The sequence below is a fragment of the Elephantulus edwardii genome, unplaced genomic scaffold (genome assembly GCF_000299155.1).
Source record: "Elephantulus edwardii isolate Elephantulus edwardi_28Jun2011 unplaced genomic scaffold, EleEdw1.0 scaffold00040, whole genome shotgun sequence".
In the NCBI taxonomy this organism is placed as follows: Eukaryota; Metazoa; Chordata; class Mammalia; order Macroscelidea; family Macroscelididae; genus Elephantulus; species Elephantulus edwardii.
Window position 1 is genome coordinate 17990255 of NW_006399790.1, and position 17819 is coordinate 18008073.

Sequence of the window (17819 nt, forward strand, 5' to 3'; positions counted from 1 at the left end):
ATAATAACAAAAACATAATTATTATAATTTTAAGGTAAAATCTTTATTATATTGATTTTTAAAATAAGGAAACTGAGGTTAAAAGAAGTCCAAAATGCAGCTCATAAAAGGTGGGGTTTGAATTTGAACTTAGGTCTGATTCCAAAGACCAACATATTAAACATTACAGACAGGTAATCTATGGGTTACAAATGAGATCCATTTCTAACTGTGTCTCTAAGAACATGTAGGTAAGACAGAACAAGTGCATATAGTTCTTAGCCTTATTTTCACTCACTCACTTCCATGTACTTGATTCAAGATGATGGGGACCTTGTTATAAATTGTGACAAGAGGAGTTTGAACCACAACTCAAAGGCATCAATTCTTCTTCTGGCATTCTTACAACCAGATCTGTGATGCATAGTAAGAAATTGTGAAGACCAAGGCCTGGATCAGGCAAACCTTAGTCTCTAGATTGGCAACATTGCTTTTCAGTACTCTGGAGAGGTCCCTGACAGCAGATTTACCTAATACAAAATACAATTCTTCTTTTGATTTCCTGACTGCTGGTGAGTGTTGATTGTGAAGCCAAGCAAGCTGTAACTAACTGTTAAAGAACCTCAATCTCTTCTCCATCCATCATGGTGCTGCCAACTGACCCAGTGGAGAGAATCTTTGCCTTTTTGATGTTGATCTTCAATCCATATTGAAGACTAGAGTCCTTGACCTTCTGCAGCAAGTGCTTCAGTTTCAGCAAGCAAAGTTGTGTCATCTGTATAACGTAGGTTTTTGATGAGTCTTCCTCCAATACTGAGGCCCCATATGACCTCATAAAGCTCAGCTACCTGAATGATCTGTTCTGCATATAGATTGAAAAGGTATGGAGACAGGACTCGCCCCTGACACACTCCTTTCCAGATTTTGAACCATGCAGTGTTTCCCTGCTCTGTTCTGAGGACTGCTTCCTGGTCCAAGTATAGATTTCACATAAGCACTGTCAAGTGTTCTGTGATTCCAGTATAAAATATAATAAATTCTTACTGACTGTCCAGTGATTTTTCAGAGGCAATAAATTGCACAAGAGGGGATTGTTCATCTTCCTCTTATGGAGTTGTGGCACCTTTTGGTTGCCAGAGCAACTCTTTACCACTAAGCCACTACAGCTTGCAATATAAGACATGGAAGAGATTTGAGTTCAAAATAACTTTCTAAGAAATTTTAGACTCTTTACAATATCATAGTGACACTAGAATTACTGCTAGTTTTGTCAAATTCCCATTTTTATGTTTTCTCTTATTAATAAACTTTTGATAAATCCTTCTATATACATCAGACATTAATGACTTCATATACTGTTTTACTGTTACTGAATGAAAGTCGTTCTTTCTGTAGTCAATTGCCAGTAACACATATGGATTGCAATATCCATAGCACTTTATTGGAGATCTGGGAGGACAGCAAGATTTCGCAAAAACTATTTCCTAGTCTAAGAGGAGTTAATGGCTTTTTACTTGAGTTAGATGTTAGAGCTAAACAAACAGTTTGTGGTATGGTTTACATATGACTGAGAAAAACCTCTTCAAAGAGATCTATGTTAATTCAATTATGCATACCTGTGAAAAACATCTTCAAAGAGATAAATGCTAATTAAATTATATATAACTGTGAAAAAAGTTAAGTGCTAATTAAAAAAGAATGATACACAACTGAGAAAAAGTTTTCAAGAGTTGAATACTAATCCAGGAAAGATGCATTTTCTTTCTTGGTAAACACATTTTAAGTACTTTACATGACTAAAGAAAGAAAGCAAAATAGAGTTCTAAGGCAAACAACCAGCTTTTCAGGCTGGAAGCAATTGATGTCAGTTTTACAACTATACCATGTATTTGAACAATTCTGAATTCATCAGTACTAGCCCATCAACTTTATTGTAGATCTGGGAGAGCAGTGAAATTCATCTCAAAAATTGCTTCCTCATCTGGGAGGAGTGGTCATTAGGTTTTTATACTTGAGTTAGATGGCAATCTACTTAACATATTTTTTTTGTTAGTTAAAGTTATAGGATTTCTACCTTTAAAAAGAACAGTTTAGCCTTCTTTCCATAGTTTCTTTCAGATAGAGTGGTCTGTCTCTTTGGGAATATAACTTTCTCATAAATCTATCTTTACTATTTTACCCTAAAAAATAGACCAGTTTACATATAGTTACTAGTAAACAGATAATTTTTGAAATAGTTAATGTATGACTGAGGAAAAATAGTTTTGTAAAGGTCAATGCTAATCCAGGAAAGATGCATTTCCCTTCCTGGTAAACAGGCAACTTAAAGTACAATTTATAGATGACTGAGAAAAACAGTTTGAAAGAGATAAATGCTAATCTAGGAAAGATACATTTTCTCTCCTGGTAAAAAGGCAGTTTAAAGTACTTTACATGAATGAAGAAGGGGGAGGGTGAAATTCCAAGGCAAGTAACTAGTTTTATAGGCTGGAGGCAATGGATATTAGTTTTGTAACTATACTAACAGATATGTTTGGGTAATCTTGAATTTATTAATGCCATCCTATACTTACTATTATGAAACTAACAGATTGTTTACACTGTAGTTGTTATTGTTAGGTACTGACAATCAGTTCCATCTCATTATACACACAACAGAATGCAACACTTAGTCCTGTATTATTCTCAAGATCATTGCTATGCTTGAACCCATTGGAATTTACTTGGAGAAAGACAACCATTGTTGCACCCACTGGATCAGTCCATCTCACTGAGGGCCTTCATCTTTTTGGCTGACCTTCTATTTTACCAAGGCTGATGTCCTCCTTCATGAACTGGTCCTGCCTGATAATATATCCAAAATGTGTGAAAAGAAGTCTTCCATTTTCACTTTTAAGGAACATTCTAACTGCACTTCTTTTTTTATTCTTCATTGTTTTAAAATTAAATTTAATGAAAGTTTGCAAAGACTTTGGATTTACATTCATTGTTGCACACTTTCCTCACTGCCCACTCCTCCCTCCCAGTTCACTTTTCTCATTGAAAAGTAAGAAAAAATTCTTTGGTTGTTATACAGTCCCCCTTCCCCCAGTCCACTCCACTAGGAAGATTTAATTCTGGACTCTTGTCATGATAATAATATCTAAAAATATATTCTTCCTAAACAATTCTTTCCCTCATCTATTTCAATACAGTATACATTATTTATTCCCTTTTTGCTTAGTTTCCCCCAAACACCAATGTCAGTCCCGCTTTCAGCAGCGGCATTATGTAGTATTTGTCTTTTTGTGACTGAGATATTTCACTCAGCATAACATTCTCCAAGGTCACCCATTTTGTATAATAATTCACGAGTTCCTTGGTTTTCAATGCAGGATAGTATTCCATTGTGTGAATAAACTACAGCTTCTCTATTCATTCATTTATTGATGGACACTTGGGTTGTTTTCAACTCTTTTCTACTGTGAACAAAGCAGCAATAAACATGGGTGTATATATATGTGTAGATATAGAGATATATAGATATCTCTCTATCTCTATCTCAATCATCTATATCATATATCTATATCTATATCTATATCTATCTCTATCTCTATCTCTATCTCTCTCTATCTCTCTATCTCTATCTCTATCGACATCTATATCTATATCTATCTATATCTATATCTCTATCTCTACTTGGGTGGCAGTTATGGTTTCCTTAGGGTATATTCCGTATAGTGGAATTGCTAGGTCAAATGGTATTTCTTTTTGCAAGTTTTTGAGAAAGACCCAGACTGCCTTCTAGAGTGGTTGCACCATTTTACATTCTCACCAACAGTGAATAAGGGTTCCAGTTTCTCCAAAGCCTCGCCAGCATTTATTTTTTGCTATTCTTACTGGGGTGAGATGATAACTCATAGTTATTTTGATTTGCATCTCTCTTACAGCTAAGGATTTTGAACATTTCTCCATGTGTTTGTTCACCATCTAAATGTCTTCTTTGGTGAAGTGTCTGTTTATACCTTGTGCCCATTTTTCAAATGGGTGTTTACCTTTATCTTCTTGTGGTGCTCAAGTATTTTATAAATTCTGGATATAAGCCCCTTATCTGACATGACCAAATATTTTTTTCCCAGTCTGGCTTCCCTTTTTACCCTGTTGGAGAAGATTTTGGATGTGCATAGGGATTTGATTCTTAGAAGGTCCCATTCATCTATTTTATCCTCTCATGGTTGTTAGTTTTTCGGAATGCTTGGATGACTGTTTATGTTGTGGATTAGGGCTTCTAGAGTTCTCCCAAGCTTTTCTTTAATGAAGTTTATAGTCCTTGGTTTTAGTCCAAGGTCCTCGATCCACTTCGAGTTGTTTTTTGTGTATGGAGTAAGGTGTGGATCTTGCTTGAGTTTTCTACAGATGGTTTTCCAATTTTGTCAACACCATTTGTTAAAAAAGCTGTTGTTCCCCCACTTAACTGATTTCATCTCCTTCCTTGTCAAGTATCAGTTGACGATAGGTAGATGGGCTGATTTCTGGATTTTCACTTCTATTCCATTGATCTATGTGTCTGTCATTGTACCAGTACCATGCCGTCTTAACCACCACAGCAGTGTAGTAGGATTCGAAATCAGGGAGTGAGATGCCTCCTACCTTGTTTCTCTTTAAGGAGTGCTTTGCTTATTCATGGTCTCTTTCTATTCCAAATGGAATTGGAGATTGCATTTTCCATCTCTTTGAAGAATGTAATTGGCATTTGTATTGGGATTGCATTGACCATATAAATTGCCTTTGGTCTTATTGTCATTTTCACAATATTGAGTCTTCCTATCCATGAGTAACGTATATTCTTCCATTTCTCCAGGTCTCTTTTTGTTTCTTGTGGTAATGTTTTGTAATTTTCTTTGAATAGATCCTTTGTGCTTCTGGTTAGATTTACTCTCAAGTATTTAATCTTGTGATTATCTGTTGTGAAGGGTATTGTTTTTCTTAGCTGCAGTTCTGTATTCTCTTTGCCAATCATCTACATATAGATATGATTTTACCTCCTCTCTGCCAATTTGGATACCTATTGGTATCCTTACCGAGTTCCTGTTCTCAAAAAGAATACCTTTAATCTCTCTCCATTGAGAACAACATTGGCTCTCAGGTGTGCATATATTTTTCACATTTTGCTATGTTGAAGAAATTACCCTCTAATCCTATTTTGTTGAGTGTTTTAATCAGGAAAGGGTGTTGAATTCTGTCAAAGTCCTTTTCTGCATCCATTGATAGTGGTTCTTGTTCTTTGCTTTGTTAATGTGATCAATTACACTGATCGTTTTTCTTATGTTGAACCAAACTTGAATACTTGTTATGAATCCCACTTGGTAATGGTCAATATGTTTTTTGATGTATCATTGAATTCTTTTGGCCAGTATTTTATTCAGGATTTTTCCATCTATGTTCATAAGAGATATTGGCCTATAGTTTTCTATTTTGGTGGTGTCTTTACCTGGCTTTGGTATCAAGGATATGATTGCTTCATAGAAGTGAGTTTGGGAGAATATCATCTATTTCTATTTTCTGAAATAGTTTATGTAGAATTGGTGATAGCTCTTCTCTCAATGTTTGATAAAACTTACTTGTAAAACCATCTGGCCCAGGGCTTTTTTTGGCTGGATGTTGCTTTATTTTCAATTTCTTCTTTTGTAATAGGTCTGTTGTTCTGTTTTGGTTTGTGGCAGTTTAGGTTACTTGTGATTTTCTAAAGTTATTCATTTCCTCCAGTTTTTTATATTTGTTTGAGTGTAGTTTTTATTAATATTCCCATGTTAGCTTTTTTATTTTAGTTGGTTCTGTTGTGACGTTGCCCATTTCTTCTTTTATTCAGATTATTTCTTTTCCTTTGTTACTCTTGCTAGTGGTTTGTCAATTTTATTGACATTTTTGAAGAACCAACTCCTAGTTTTGTTGATGGTTTCTATTGTTTTTCTGTTTTCAGTTTCTTTATTTCTACTCTAATTTTTATAATATCAGGTTTTTTTAGAGGATGTTGGGCTTTCTAGCGGTTCTTTTTCATTTTGCTGGAGATGTTGGGTTAGAGAGTCATTGGTCGTTTTTCCCCTGCTTTTTTATGTGTTTGCTTATTGCTATAAATTGACCTCTGATTACTGCTTTGGCTGTTTCCCAGAGGTTTTGGTGTAAGTAGTGTTTTCATTGTCATTTGTTTCAAGAAACTTTTTAATTTCATTTTTTATTTCTTCTAGTACCCACTAATGTTCACCAAGGTGTTGATCAACTTACAAATGTATATTTTTTTCTCCTTTATCCTCATTATGAATTTCTAGTTGTGTAGCATTGTGGCCTGAGAAGATGATTTGTATTATTTCTATGTTATTGAATTTATTGATGCTTGCCTTGTCACCTAAAATGTTATCTATTCTAGAGAACATTGATTGCACATTGGAGAAGAAGGTTTCTGTGGTTTTTGGGTGTATTATCCTATAAATACCTACGGGATCTAGTTTGTTTTATTCAGCATCTTTGTTTAGTTTCTTTCTGGTAGTTCTATCTTTTCTTGAAAATGGTGTATTGAAGTCTCCAACTACTATAGTAGTGTTGTATATTTCCTTTTTCAGTTTTGTTAATATTTGTTTTATATATTTTACAGGTCTTTCATTTGGTACATAGATATTCATTATTGTTATATCTTCCTGTTCTATTGACCATTTAAGCAATTTGTATTAACCATCCTTATCCTTTGTGATGGTTTTTGCACTGAATTTATTTTATCACAGATTAATATTGTTACTCCTGCTTTTTTTCTGGTTGCCATTTGCTTGGTCTATTTTCCCCAATCCTTTTCTTTTTAGTCTTTCTTTATCTTCATTTTTCGTGTGTGTCTGTTGCAGACAGCATATTGATTAATGTTGGTTTTTTTATCCAATCTGCTACTCTTTTTCTCTTCAGTGATTCATTTAAACCTTTCACATTGGGTGTGATTATTGATTAAAGGTTCTGGATCTAGAAGAGAGTGGAGTAGCTACCCTGTATTTGTTTCTCTCTGATCTTCTGACACAAGGGAAGGTCTATTTCAGGGCCTGTGAGAGCAGCCTCTTTTTGCAGCTGAATCAGACAGACACATTGTGGAGTAAAGCCAAGTTAGTTGACTAGACTTGGAGGCACAGGTGTGGGCCAGAATGGACACATGACCAGCACAGGGACAGGGTGGACACTGGCATGGGGCAGGCCACTGCAGGGATGTCACTCAGATTCCTGCTCTCTGGGTGGGCTTGTGCAGGGAACTTACTCAAATTCCAGCTGCTTGGCTCTTGCCCAACAGCTCTTGCTCAGCAGAGCTCTTGGTCTGGTGGGGTTCTGGGTCCAGCAGGGCTAAAGAAAACTTGGCAGTGGGGGGAGGGGCAGGGAGAAGGGTGCAGCAATGAATGAATGAATGGAATTCCAAAATCTCTGTAGATGTTCATTGAAATGAAAAATAAATAAATAAATAAACCCCAAACAATCAAACAAACAAAAAAAAAAGAAAACTCAGTCAAATTCCTGCTATCCTGCTTACTCCTGGTGGGTGGCTCCCACAACAACTCAGCTGACAAATCCCACTAGGACTCTGCTTGTGGCTTTTGCTGGGACTTAACTGGTGGCTCCTGCCACAGCTTGCTGTCCCTGTGTCTCCTAAACTAATTATTTTAATAATAGTTTTTACTCAAATTCCTACTGTCATGCTTGCTCCCTGTGCATCACTCTATGCACATCACTCTCTGTGTGTCCTGACTGCTTCTTTCCAGACAGATTTTTCTTTTGAAACTTTATATATTCAATAGTCTTCACCAACATAACTGTTCAAAGCTATCATTTCCTTTTGTCCACATTTTGCACCTGAATGAAGCAATTGAATGGTTTGGGTTAGGAACTCCTAGACCTCAAAGACATTTTTCATGTGAATGAAACAATCAAATTGACTAGCTGTGGTCAGGAACTCCTAGTCCTCAAAATATCTTTGATTTTTAACATTATAAAGAGCTCTTTTTAAAGGAAAAAAAAGCTCTTTTGCAACATATTTGCCCAATATAGTACATTTTTTTTTGGCTGCTGCTACCGTGGGCTGTGATTATAGATAGAAGTAAAAAGGGATCCTTACTAACTTCAATCTTTTTGGCATTTAGTATGATATTGCTTATTGATGCAATTGTGATGGTTTTATTCTCTTGTTGAGGTTGTTGTAAACATAATGGGGGTTATAGTCTTTGATCTTTATTAGTAAAGAATACTGGAGTCTTATCCAAGTTTCTGAGACTTCAAATCACAAAAGGAGAAGATGGTCTATTTTTTTTCTCCTGTGTATTTGATGGTGGTTTTACAGCTCCAGAGATGCACTGACTTTGGTTTAGCAGTGCAACTTGCTACAAGACTACCCCACCCACTAGAGCGCCTATTTAAAAGTCATCAGTGTTTTTCAAGTTTTATTTAAGTAATTTGAACAGAAGATTGTTCAAAATCAGGAAAAGTTCCCATCAGAGTTGTATTCTTTCACTTTGAATTATGGTGCTGGAGAAGATCCCATGAACTGCCGAAAGAACAAATACATATGTCTTGGAAAAAGTGCAGCCAGGGTGCTCCTTGGAGGCAAAGATAGCAAAGTTTTATCTTTCATATTTTGGACATGTAACTAGGTGAGACTGTTCCTTGAAAAGGGATATCATGCTTGGAAAGACAAGAGTCAGTGAAGGAGAAGACGACTCCCAATGAGATGGATTGACACAGTGACTTTAGCGATGGGCTCTAGTGTGTTAGAGGTGATGAGGATGGCACAGGATATAGCAAGGTTCAGGTCTGCTGTTATGAGTTGTACTTGACTTGAGGACACCTAGCAACAATATGTTGTTTAAATTATCTAAGAAACCAGATCAGAAGAAAAAGAATATGGCATCAGGATTGGAATAAGATTAGTTAACAACCTGCAATATACAGATGACCTTGTTTATATTACTTTCTGACAAATTTTGAAAATTTCATTATTGGAGGTAATTTGGAGGATGGGATACAGAGGTCATTTATCTCCTTTTGTCAATAATAACTTGTTCTGCAGTAAACGTAAATGGAGTCCAAAGGACTGATTTATTTTAAAATCACTCAGTGGAGAAATTCATTCCCACATGTCAGTTCTGTCTCTTTAATTATATTCACTTCTTGTGGCTTATAAAGAAAAAGAGAGAAAATATATTGCATTCCTAATGCAACATTTTGGTAATATAATTAATTAATGGAGATATAGTTGTCATTTTACCCTGATTATCTGGAAGGTTTAAGCAACATTAGATTTATGTAAAGTATGCAATTGGTAACGTGGCCCAGAGATGTCTATTGGAAAACCATCAGCTGCTCTTATTAGCAGGACATTTAGTGGCAAGCTCGTGGCTCTCTTTACATGGATGTGTTTAAACATTTTTAGTACACTGAAGTCATAACTCACAGGTATGCTTTCCCAGTGATTCTTGTAATTAAGGTGGAAATTACAAGAGAAAAACCCAAGTGCTACTTAAAAATGAAACTCATTAGTTTTTGGTTAATAATGATGAAATAATGATGATTCTGAGCAACTTACCAGGTTTTATTCCTAGCAGTGTTGCTCAATCCTCAGATTTGCTCATGAAGAAACAATTATCACTACTTGTTACCCAGTCAAGAATCAGAAATGGCTAATAGTCCCGGATTTCAAACTACCGAATTTTTCTTCTCTTGAATGCCTGATTATTTAACTTGACTCAAACTCATTTTATTCTGTCAAAGCTCATTGACAGAAGTCGTCTTTCTCTACTTGGAAAATTAATCATAGTGAAGTTAAAAATGGAAGAGGAGTCCTCTTTCAGACTGCACATGTTTCTTTGTCTACTACTCTCTGACTAGAATGTCATGTTAATTTTAAAACATATAGAATCTGGGAACAGACTTATACAGGAATTTTTTAAAGGAGATTTGTTCTTTGTAGTTCTAAAATTTATAAATAGAATCAGTGAATGGAAACTAGGAAAAGCTGTATTTTGACTCAATGGAGAGGAAAAAATAGTTGATGATTAAAGTTCAGAATAATCGAATGGCTACTTCTTTAAACAGTTGGTGTTCTATCCCTGGAAATGTTGAAGCAGAGACTAGAAAATGAATGATCTGTTGTCAGGTATCTATTTTGGCAAAAGACTAGACTAGATGACCTATTAACAGTAGAATTCTCGTTTTAAGATCCCCCCCCCCTTTAAATTGACCCATAATTAAAATAAAACATTGTGTACAACTGGTCCTAGGTCATTTACTATTCTCATCTCAGTTTAGATGGTATTTGTCAAAACAGTGCTCATTTATTTTCCCACCTTTTCATGTTTACATTTTATAGGGAACATTTGCATCTTATCCCAAAGAAAAGATTGATACTTAGGCTATTTGAAGGTTGTATTTTAAATATTTCCTTGGAGATTTTTGGTAACAACTCAAAAATTATTTGTTTCTGAACTAGAAACCCAAGAATCTTAGATATGCTTGTTTTTATATGAAAATTCATTTAGTCCAAGATCTGAGGTAAAATAAAACACAGTGAAATACTGTGGGCACCTGTGGGAGGTTAGCAATTACCAAATAAAATTAAGTCCTAAATCACGTACCTAAAGAGCAAAAGACAGACATTTCTTTTTCTGAATGCCTTTACTTTTTTTATGATGATTTGTTTGAATATTTACAAAGAAAATTGGTTTTCCATTTAACCATTAATATAGATTTTGTTTTATAACATTAAATACAACACTCATCAGGTAATTTCACACATCCCAATTTCTCCCTATAATTCTGATTTCCATTAATCCTTATATAATACCCCTTCCTGCCTTCTTTGCTTTATCCCTGGATAAAGGGTACTTTTTGATCTTATGGATAGTTGATTTAGGAAGAGAGATTGGCCACTGACTTCTGAAATAGCAGGCCTTTGAAATATGTATGTACAATAGCACATACTTCAATATCACACACTTAAAATAGCACATATGGCATCTGAGTTTGAGCCCCAGAATTTGGAAACACAAATGAGTAGGAACAGTTGTAAGCAGACACTAATGAATGGAACGTGGAATGTGAGAAGCATCAGTGTAGAAAAACTGACATTATTAAGAAAGAAATGGAATTCATACATATTGACATACTCAATATTGGCAAAACGAGTTGGATTGAATGGAATCTCCCATACCAGAGATGAAAAGATAAGGAAAAAATGGGGTCGATTTAATAGCTTAAAAAGTTCATTTTTAGACCCATTTTGAAATACAAGGAAGCCCGGTGAATACCACTATCATTCAAACATATGCACCAACACCTAGAGCCAAAGAGGAGAAAATAGATGATTTCTACCAACTTTTGCAGTTAGAAATTGATTGAAAATGCAACCAATATACATTTATAACCTTGGAAACCAATGAAGAGTCCCTATGAGTTAGAATAGACTGGTTAGTTTCAAATAGCTAATAATTTTCAGCATCTCTTCCTGATTTTCTTGCCATCTAAATGTCTTTTTTTGATGTATCTTTTCATGCTCTCTGCTTATTTTAATTGGATTGTATTTTTCTTGTTGAATTATTAATGGTTTTTTAAAATATAAAATTTAGAGTTTAGTCTCTTGTGAGATGTCTTGCTACCAAATACATTTTCCCAACTTGTATGTTCTTTTTTACAGCAGTGTATTTATACATATAACAGTTTAATTTTTAGAGGAATCCAAACACCTTGTTTATCTTTGTTATTTGTGCATTTTCCTTTATGCCTTATTGTCTGCTGATGCCATGAATTAAGGCTCCCAAATCTGTGCTTATTTTTTTTCTTGATGGTATTCATAATTTTAAGTTTTACTTTAAATTCCTTGATCAATCTTGTTTTTGTTGTTGATTATTGTTGTTGTTCATTGTCTTTGAGTTAAGCCAATTCATAACAAAAGGCCTGAAGCCCCTCTACAACTATCAACATTTATCAAAGTTCATAGAGTTTTTGGAGGCATGTTATTTAGGAAGTAGATGACACTCCTGCTTCCAAACCTGTCATATTGTTGTTATGTGCCATTGAGTCACCTGTAATATATAGTGACCCTATGTACAGTAGCTCTGAAGCCTGCCCTGTCCTAAGCCAGTCTCACCAATTCTGACACACCAACCCCTACTGCCCCAATTACTGTATCAATCCATCTTATCCGGGGTCTTCCTCTCCTGCACTGTGCATTCACCCTTCTGAGCATGATGTTCTTCTCCAAGGACCGATCTCTTCTGGACACATGCCCAAAGTAAGTGAGGCAGAGCTTCAAAATCCTAGCCTCCAAGGAGAGACTTGGTTTTACCATTTCCAAGACAGACCTATTTGTTTTCTTGGTGGTCCATGGTATGTTCAAGACTCTTCTCCAGCACCACAACTTGAAGGCATCTATTCTTCTTTTGTCATTCTTAGTCATTGTCCAACTCTCTGAATCATAAAAATTGTGAAGACCATGGCCTGGATTAGGCACACCTTTGTCTCTAGACTGACATCGTTGCTCTTCAGCACTCTGGAGAGGTCCATGACAGATTTTCCCAATGCAATTAATGTAGGTTGTTGATGAGTCTTCTTCATTATAACAGTTGATGTAAGGGTTTGCTTCTGAGTTCTCAGTTCTATTATGTTGGTCTATGTATCTGTCATTGTACCAGTACCAGACTAATTTGATATTATGAATGTATAGTAGGTTTTGAGATTGAAAATTACAAAGCTTCCTACTTTGCTTATATTGGCCTGAGTGTGCTTTTATTCTTTTGAGACATCTTATGAGGTTTGATTTGTATAGCAATAACATACATATTGGAGGATACTCTTATTTAATTCATTCCTGATTAAATTTTCTGTTTGAATTATAATCTAGTAATGTATAAGAAGTAATCTTGAATACTTTGATCATTTTCAAACTAAAACATGCAAATACTACTAATAATAATTGACTATACTAACCACGAAAATTATAGCTTTTCTTGACAGTTCAGCATATAAGAAAATAATAAAAACTGGTGAATTTTAATCAGAAAAATAAGGAATATAATCTACAGATGAAGGTATAAAAATTATCTCCAGGTTAGCTGTGAGGATCAGACCTTTTACATCATAGAGTAAGTCAGGCAGGCAGAGTTCAACTTTTCTATTTTTTTCTTGGAAATATATAAACACATGTTCTATCTCTTAGTGTCTACTTTTGTTATAACCTGAAGTAGAAAAACAACTCCTAATTATTAGAAAAACCATATATTATAATGATAAATAGATTCTATCATTGGATCTAGGGAGCTCTGGTAGCCTTGTGGATAATAGGTTGTGCTGCCAACTCCAAGATACTTGGTTTGAATTCACCAGAAGTTCAGTGGGAGAAAGATGAGTGTTCATCTCCTGTGAGATGAACAGTATGTGATAACGTGCTGGAGGGTCAGCTATGAACACATTCCAACTTGACAAAAAGACTTGTTGAGTTGATCCTTGAGTCTAATGAATAGGAAAGGGTAAAGACTGAGATCTTAGCTGAAAGCAGAGAGTACAAGAGGAATGTCTATGTGTGTTTCATTGACAATGTATGCAAATGAATTTGACTATGTGGATCACAATAAATTGTGACTAACCTTAAGGAGAATGGGAATCCCAGAACACTTGATTGTGCTCATAGGAAATATATAATTGGACCAGGTTCTTCTGAACAGAGCAAGGAAACACTGCATGGCTCAAGATCAGGAAAGGCATGTGTCAGGGATATATCCTATCTCCATACCTTTCCAACCTATATGCAAAACAGATTACCATGAAGGCTGGACTTTATAAGGAGGAATGTAACATCAGTTGGAGGAAGATTTATCAACAATCTACGTTATGTAGATGGCATAACCTTGCTTGCTGAAACTGAAGAGGACCTAAGGTATTTGCTGTAGAAGGCCAAGAACTGCAGCCTTAAATATAGATTGAATCTCAACATCAAGAAAAGAAAAGATTCTTACCACTGGGCCATTTGGTAACATCATGATAGATGGAGAAGAGATTAAAATTGTTAGATTTAGTTTGCTTAGTTCTACAATTAACACTCTTGATACCAGCAGCCAAGAAATTAAAAAATGAATATATAAATAAAAACAACCCAAATTGCATTGGGAAAACCTGCCATCAGTACTGAAGAGCAACAGTGTCAGTCTAGTGATGAAGGTGCAATGGGTCCAAGCCATGGTCTTATAATAACTTGCTATGCATCAGAGAGCTGGACAATGACTAAGAATGCAAGAGGAAGAGTTGATGTCTTTGAGTTGTGGTTCTGGAGAAGAATATTGAATATACCATGGACTAGCAAGAGAACAAACAGGTCTGTTCTGGAGAGGGTGAAACCATATTTCTCCTCGGAGGCAAGGATTTTGAAACTTCATTTAACATACTTTAAGCATACTACAAGGAAGAACCAGTCTACAGAACATCATGCTTGGAAGGGTGAAGGGACAACACAAGAGAAGATGACCCTGGATGAGATGGATTGACTCAGTGACTGGGGTAAAGGAGTAGATTGTCAAGGACAATGAAATTGGCTCAAGATAGAATAGGGTTCAGAGCTCTTGTACTTAGGGTTGCTGTGAATCCCAAGTGACTTGATGGCCCATAACAATAACAACAACAACAACAGCAAAGCATACTTTTGTGTATAGTGATGTCACAACCTCCAAATTTCCAAGAAAAGTAGAAACTAAAATTTTTATATTATTTAAACATAGTCACAATTAATAGAAAATATTTAAAAAATTATGTGTGATTCAGTTTTTCTTTTGAATTTTCCTTAGGAGCATACCAGAGCCAGTTTGAGAGCCTATTGTTGTTATGTACCATTGAGTTGACGTCTCAATAACTGCTGTACATAAGAGAGCTGGACAATGACGAAGGATGACAGAAGAAGAATTGATACCTTTGAGTTGTAGTGCTGGAAAAGAGTCTTGAGCACACCATAAACTGCCAAGAGAACTAAAGTTCTATCCTGGAGTGGGTAAAATCAAGCTGCTCCTTGGAGGCAAGGATTTTGATGCTCTGTCTCATATACGTTAGGTATGTTGCCAAGAGGGATCAGTCTTTAAAAAAGGACATCAGTCTTGGAAAGGTGCAGGGATAGTGCAGGAGAGGAAGAGCCTGGATGAGATAAAGTCACACTGTAACTGAAGTAATTGGGGTAGGTGTGTCAGAGTTAGTGAGTCGTTCAGGATAAGGCAGTGTTTGTTCAGAGCTTTATTGTATGTAGGGTTACTATAGATTCCAGGTGACTCAATGACACATAACAATAACAGCAAAGAGTGCATGGATACCATACCCAGAAATTTCAATTTGATATTAAGAATAAAGATGCCCTTGAACACAACAAAATAGCTTAAAACATTTGTAACTCACTTAATGAAGTTTTCAGAAAACCACAATACAGGTTTCTAAAGCTGGTGTGAAAATGGTTTGAGAGAGCTAGGAAAGCTTGTCTTTGGTGTATAATTGCAATTAAGAGGTCAGTTGGAGTGAGGGCTATTAAGAATACCTCAGTCTATAAAGGGATCGTGTTATTTAATTTTCCTTCCAGTGCCAGGGAAGAAATCACCTAGACTATCTTATTAATTTTCCCTGCAAATAAGATTACACCATTTTATTCATTCTTATGTTTATATTATCCCATGTTTACCAGTGTTATCTAGTTTGTATTTTAAGTACATTTCCATCATTCTCTCAACAATTATTTAAAGAAATCTTTTCTAGGATAGCATTTTTCAAGTTTATTTTATATTTTCTCTGCCCCAGCCCTGGAATTAGCCATGTCTTTAAAGTTGCCTTGTGTAGTTTTATTGCAAAAACCATTTAAAAACTAAGATACCTGGTGCTAGGTACTCTTACTACTATGTAGGTTATATTGTTTCAATAGCCTTTTAACATACATAGCTAGGGAACATTTGTATACACACACATATATTTAAATCTATATTTCTAAAGGTATTTCCATAGCATACAGAAGCATAAGGAAGTCGACCATTATTATTCAAATATATGCACCAACAACTAAAGCCAAACAGGAGATTAAGGATTTCAACCAAGTTTTGCAGTTAGAAATTGACAAAACATGAAATCAAGATACATTAGTAGCTATCAGTCACTGGAATGCAAAAGTTGGAAACAATGAGGAAGGAATAGTAATTGCAAAGTATGGACTTAGTGACAAATATGAGGCTAGAGTTCAAATAATTGAATTCTGTGCACTCACTATTTCGTTCATCGCAAATACATCTCTTAAAAAACACAGAAGATGACTTTACACATTGCTCTCACCTGATGGACTGTACAGGACTAAAATTGACTATAGTTGCAGAAAGAATCGTTAGAGAAGTGCATTATCAGCATTCAAAAAAAGACCAGGCGTCAACGGTGGAACAGACATCAATTGCTCATGCACAAGTTAAAACTGAAGCTGAAGAAAATGAAAACTGTCAGACAGGAACCATTATATGATCTTGAGTCTATCAGTTGAATTTAAGAATCATCTTAAGAACAGGTTTGAAGTACCAATGATCAAAGATCAAAGGAACTGGGGGAAAACAGTAAAGATATCATCCATGAATAGAGCAAAAGACCATTACAAAGATGGAAGGGGGCGGTGGGGAAAGCAAAATGGACGTCAGAAGAGACTGCGAAAATTATTTGAGAGTCTTTAGAAGGCAAAACAAAAGGAAGACATGCTGAAGTAAAAGTGCTTAACAAAAAATTTCAAAGGGCAGCTCAAGAACAAAAAAACAAAGTACTATAATGAAATGTACAAAGAACTAGAGTCAGAGAATAAAAAAGAACTTGCTCAGCATTTCTCAAGCTGAAAAAACTGAAAAAGAAATTCAAGCCTCAAGTTGAAAAACTGAGAGATGCTTATTGGAAAAAAGGAATGATACAGGAAGCATCAAAAAGAAGATAGAAGGAATGCACAGAATCACGGTATTAAAAAGAATTTGTTGACACTTAAAAATTTCAGGAAGTATCATAATAAAAGGAGCCAATGGTAATGAAGGATGAAGTTCAAGCTGTACTGAAGGCATTGACAACAATGATTCCCAGGAATCAATGGCCATGTTTCAATTAACAGATACAGCCCTGGATATACTCATCAGTTTATCCCAGGAAATTTGGAGGACTGCTATGTAGCCTCCTGACTGGAAGAAATCCATATTCTCAAGAAAGGTGACCCAAGAGAATGTGTAAATTAGCGAATAATATCATTAATCTCACATGGAAGAAAAAGATTCCTGATGATCATTCAAAAACAACTAGAACAGTACATTGACAGACATTCAAGCAGGGTTCAGAAGTGGCCATGGCAGCAGGAACATCATTGCTGATGTCAGATGGATCCTTGCAGAAAGTAGAGAATACCAAAAGAATGTCTATTTATGTTTCATTGACTATGCAAAGGCATTTAACTGTGTGGATTTACAAAAATGGCTAATATTAAGAAGAATGGGAATACCAGAACACTTAATTATGCTCACGAGAAAGCAATACCTAGCTCAAAGGACAAATATTATATGGTGCCACTGTTGTAGAATGAGGCTGACATTGGGGTGAGGGTAGGACTGAGAAAAACTGGATAAACTATGTTTACTGCATTGAAGCCTATGAGGGAGAGAATAGTTTAAAATTAATATATTTTAGGGCATTATGATTATCATAAGGGTCCGGAACGAGGGTTGCAGAGTGGAGTATACTTGGGGTGGGGGTGGGGATGTGCGGGGTGGAGGAGGGGATTGTGTACAAATGAGAGTTTGTCTTTTACTTTTCAAGGAAAGGAG